Below are 6,000 nucleotides of genomic sequence, written 5' to 3'. Positions count from 1 at the left end.
AGTGTTATCATTGATGAAAAATATTATTTCTAGAAATTTTAGTCTAGAATTATTAGTCCTAGAAATTTTAGTCTTTCTGTCATCACAGCTTTAGAAAGTTCGAGTAAATAACATTTTCTTACAGCTTACTGTTTGAAAATACGATCAGTCAGATGGGCACTCAAAAGAATCTGTGGACAATTTCACTGAAAAACATCTAATAAATCTTTCTCCGGCTTTCGGAGTTCCCACGGTTCAATATTCTTCCAATATAGGTTCAAGTATTCTCGCACAAATGTATTTCAAACGGTTGTTAAACGTTATTTCGATACGGTACGGCAATCTTTCTGTACGGTTCTCATACTTATCTTCCTTTCCACTTCCGAATTGTTTTCAGCTGTGAAAAACCTCCCTCGGCTTTGGCTATTCTGATTTTAACATTTTCACTGCCCCACCATCTTTACTAATGATGCTACCTAGGTAAGTGAAGTTGTCCACTTTATCGGTCTTCTCGTTACCCATCACCGTTTCACCTTCATTTATTGCTGCTCTTATTGACTTAGCCTTCTTAACACTAGTTTGTAAACCTTTTCTTGCACAGTGAATTGTCAAAACCTATGAACATTCACTCAATCTGTTAACATTTTCATCTATGTAGTAGTAGTAAGTAGTAATAGCAATTTATTATAAAAAAATAAAAAACAGAGACAAAATCAATCGATAGCACACCAAAACCGTCGCTTGCGAGGGTGTGCTACTAAAAAAAAAAAATAAGAAAAAAATAAATATAATCTATAATCAGCAGAAGGTTTAAACCGTGTACCGAAAAAAAATCGTACATAAATAAATCATACACAATAAAACAACATAATATCATGATCCCGAAGCAATAAAAAAAAACAATAAACCAAAACTATCAAATGAAACTCAGATCATCAGCACAATTTAAGTATAGAGGAGTTCTACTTCCCCATTTTGTATTTTTGCTCTCCCATAGCCTATGATGTGGTTCTTAGGACAAAGTCTTTCAAAATGACTTATACCAGTGGGGATTGAATGGGACCCTGCTTTACTCCTGGTTCAATTCGAAACAAGCCACAAGTCTCATTTCCTACCTTAACTGCAGCAATTTTTCTCGTCCATTTTAATTTTAATTTAATAGGGGGGAGGGAACTATCTCGGCCTAGGCTCGGGTCATAGAGGCTCATTGTCTCCAGAGCCCAAAAAGCAACGAAATATCGATTGGTGGCACCAAAGATTGATTTTGGCCTCCCAGGCCGTGTTCTCTTATTTAGCACTAATCACCAATTTATTCATCTGGCGTATTATACAGGGATACGACCTTCCATAAAGCTCTTCTATTGGCTGAATCAAACGCTTGCTCATAATTTATAAAGTGGGGACTAAAGGAGTCTAACGACTCGGGCCCTTCTCAATTATTAATCTAAGAGTGAAAATTTGGTCAACACGTCCTCTCTCTTTCCTAAAACTACACTGTTCTTTTCTCTAAACTTTATCTACAGCATCTCTAAATCTAAAAAGTATCATATACTAAGTACTTTGCTTCTAACAGAAACCAATATAATGCCTATAATTAATACATTCACTTTTTATCAGTTTTTTATAGAGTAGTTTATATAGAGGATATTTCTAGAGGAAACTCATACGATTTATTGAGGATTTATAGAGGAGATTTATGCGGATATTCTCCATAGTCTGCTTAGAATTAATATTTTTAAGGGTTTTCTGACAACTTTATCTCCCTCCCCTCGCCCAGGAGCTCTCTTCTAACTCTGAAAAAAAGTGTGCATGATTTAACTCTCTTCAGGTAGAACGTGAATATAGGACTTAATCATTTTAGAATTCTCTTTGCAGTATATTGGCTAATCATTGTAGAATTTTTTTTTTAACCGAATCTGATAAGAAAAGAAAAAGAAAGAAACTACTTGTGCTATTCTGTTTAGGAGCAGAGACCAGAGAACTATAAGGCCTATTCACAATGAAAACTTACTTATTCCGATTTTTAGCTGTGGTTAATTTGAGCCAATCAGAATTTTCATAGAATCTTCCTATTGGCAGAAAAATTCTATGAAAATTCTGATTTGCTTAAATTAGTACTAGTTAAATGTCGGGAAAAATCTAATTATTATTGGGTCCTTAATAAACAAACAATTGTGGCTGATTTTTGTTTCTCTTACAGTTGACCTCAAATTTGACTTGTCTCGAGTGCAAAAAGTTGCTTTGCCCCCACCCAGTGTTGCTGAGATCGTGCCACCGAGCAAAATTTATGGCTGCCCTACTGGTGATACTGCCAATTTAAGCTGGTAAGTTCTAATGAATACCAGTTGACCTTTTTACATCTGATCCTAGGGTAATCCTCAAACTTAGTGGCAAGGGAATTTTTCAAATTTTGAGCGATTAGCTTAGGAAACATAAGATAAACAAAAGTATATTTAACGCCAAAAACATCCATGTACACAAAAAAAACTCTTCTAAATTCCTTTCACAAAGAAAACACATAAATTAATCACATAGATGAAACAATCCAATTATTTACTAAACAAAGACTTTCTTTTAATAGACATATTTTCAAGATACCTCGCTATTCTACAGATACAGTCTGGAGACTTACTTTTTAAGACATTTAGAATTATCAACTCAATTCTCCCATATATACCTTACCTCCTCGTAAAAAGCCCCTGGCACCGGATCAAACAATATGCCAAATCATCCTCATTGTCTTTGCAAAGCGGGTAAGTATATATTTTCGTCTTTAAAACTTCTTTATTTTACAACCCTTCTAAATTTTGCTCTAATAACAGTACGTCCCCTGAGAGCGGTTTTGTCGTAACTAAGGTTTTCAAAATTCCGAGAAAAACGACTTTCACCTTTGCTGGAACTTACACGGTACAACCGATTTTCTTCGCAAATACATAAAAAAAGAGAAAAAATAACAAGGAAGGTCTCCCCAATATGAGATGGAAATGAAATACAGATACGACAATCCGCCCTTAACGAAATGGGAGTAAACTTAGATACGATAAAATGGTGTGGGGTGCCTATTTTTTTCACCATGAAGATACGAAAAATGAGTTCTGATACAGCAATACTATTTGAAAAAGTATAAAAATTACAAAAAACGTCAGAAACGTTTATTTTTTCTTGAGTTTCTTTGCCGGCCGCCGTTTTGCTTCAGTGAAATCCTCCTCTGGACAGGGATTTCACGTAGACGGAGAAGCTTCCAAACGTTCAGCATCCCCCTTGGCCTTGTAGTACTGTTCAATCTTGGTTTCAAAATACTCCTTGTCTTGGTTGGGGATGAACTTCAAGAGATACTTGACATCTTTGATTTTCGCCTCAGGTAGATCAATCTTTTTGCCACAAAGTTTGGGCAAAACAAGACGTTCAACAACACGGACAGCCGAAGTGTTGGGACACTTTTTAACCAAAGTACATTCTTGTGATATAGTAGCCATTTGCAAGTCTCCAGAGAAGGAAGTTTTGAACCAAACCCTCTTAGCGTTATCCTGACGGAAATCAAGTTGTTTTACCTTTGAATACGGTATAAACGAGTACTTGTACAGCTTTGCTGGCTTTTGAAAGTCAAAAGAACTTTGACTGGGTCATTTGCAGGACATTAAAAGGATGTATCCTTCTTACTTTCAGTAACTTCCTCACCAGATCTAGTGGGGAAAACAAATCAAGATGCTTTAGCCCCCGCTCAATAGTGCTATATACAGCATAAACCTCCTGTATACTCGAATGACCTGGTTCACAATACTTCATAACCACTTGTTCTAAACGGGAAAATTTTCTTAGAACACCTTGGATGGCGAAGCTTATAATTGAGTTTCGGTTCTGGGACACGCAGGAGTCCGACCAAGTAATTAACTGGCAGATATCAGGGTAAGTATCAAGGACTTTTTCCAGTATGGCCACTAGTCCACTAGCTTTCGTTTGCTCCACGTCCAGCCTCAAACTCGGACCAAATGCAACAGTATACCTCATTGGTTTTCTCTCCAGTCCTTCTCTCGAATGAAAGAATTGCTGTGAGGTTGAATGTAGTTATCTTCCTTTTATAGAAAAATGAAGAAACATTACCCCGGGGCTGCGGAAAAACATTCTCCAGATCAAAACAAAGTAGGAGAATAGATAGGTTTGACCTGTCCACGTCTCGTTCAATCTTGGTCTCAATTTTACTTTTCACATGAGCTTCATACTTGTCTTTTACTTCCTGATCCATTTCAATTCGGTTTTCTTCACATACACGCTTTTCCTCGCATACATCAAATCGATCTGTTTTCGGAATATGAAATGACAAACTAAACTGCGTGTTGTAGATATCACGATACTTGAACTAACTAATATCATTTCTTGCTAGTTCTCTGCAGTATTCCTGATACAGTTCATACGTTTTGCGAATGTTCTGATTTGTCTCCAAGAATTTTCTGGTAGACTTGGCTCGAGTATAATGCGATTCAACGCACGGGAAAGATTCAATATGCTTTTTCACTAGTTCAATGTCCTCGTTACTAGTTTTATTTCGAGGTACCTGTACTGCCTTTGGATTTGGCACTCCTGTTGTAGCAGCATTTGAATGTGCGTAGTAAACTCTTCTCTCTGAAATATCAAGAGTAGCCAAATAAAATGTCTTTCAAATCCGGACTGTTTTCCTGTTAACGACAAAATAATATCGCAGTGTGCAACTCCTGCGCGTCTCCGCTTTTTTCTTGGTTTTAGTCTTGGTTGGAACGGTCTTAGTTGTTTTCAAGTAAAACATTTTCTTCATATCCTTACTTAGTCTCCAGAATGATCAAAAATCTTTTATCTCTCTTCAGAGGCAATAGCCTGACTGCAATTATAATGACAATCCTTATTACAAACAACATCCTTCACTTTCTTCTCTTTCCCATGAGTTTTCTGGTTGCTACGATTCATATATACAGTACCAGAGTTTACTGCTGCCTTGATCTTTTGTCTTAACCCAGTTCTTCCTATCTGAAATTTGTTTTCTGGCCTTTTTACGTGAATTAGGATGATCCGCTGCATTGCTTTGACTATTTAGATCTTGCTTGGTTGTTTCTTGTACAGGTTCAGCATTATTGGGAATCTCGAGGTGCTCCTGATTTTCTGCTGCCACTGAACCTGTTATGGCACTTGAACTAGAACCACAGCCAACACTGACATTAACCTCTGAAAAGAGATCATAATCCACATTTTCTTAGAAGAGCCTCAGCTACTTCCTGATCAGATTCTCGGAAATTTAGTTCTGAAAGGTTGCTTGCATCTAGTTCAGGTCGATAGAGAGTATCACTGCCTTTTTCTGAATCAGAAGATAGATCTTACTCGCTAGAAAAAACAAACAAAAAACTATAGCTTAAGTCTTGAGTACACCAGTCAGAAAAGTTCAAGGAGGCACACTTGGGCCTCTTTAAAGAGGTGACCCACCACAATGTTTAGCGATTTCTGGTCCTAGTGGCCGCAAAGAGACGACGGTGATTGCATTTTGTAGCCTAAGCTCAAACTAAGAAACGTGAAAAATTTCACCCCCCTCCGACTTTATCTTCATGGGGGAAAGTGGGCCGGAAGTTTCGACCCTCCCACCACAGCTCCCCTTTAACGTTGTCCGATCGGCTGAAATTTAGAAGATAAGCTTTCCTGGGGCCTGGGAGCTTATCCTCAAAATTTCAGCTCAATCCGATCCCTCCTTCTCTGTTTTTCCAAAAACCAAATATGGCCACTTAATGTTCATCAAGTTATTTTTTTTTTATCCGCCACGCCTACAGGCCACAGTTGGCAACGGATCCAGGTGAATGAGGACTCATTCGAAGCAGAATTCGACCTGTTAGGGCCTTTTGATATTTTCCGACCGAAAAAATTATCCCCTGAATTTACATTTACGAAAAACCTCGTTTTCCTATAAGAGCCCATGTTAATTTTTGAAATTCCTAAAAGCATAGTATTTCATCATTAAATTAGATCAAAACAGTCCTCTTAACCTGACAAGACCGACTGCAAGCT

Source organism: Artemia sp. Qi Xiang Cuo, chromosome 18 (genome assembly GCF_049724085.1).
Source record: "Artemia sp. Qi Xiang Cuo chromosome 18, ASM4972408v1, whole genome shotgun sequence".
Classification (NCBI taxonomy): Eukaryota; Metazoa; Arthropoda; class Branchiopoda; order Anostraca; family Artemiidae; genus Artemia; species Artemia sp. Qi Xiang Cuo.
Note: the sequence above shows the minus strand (reverse complement) of the source record.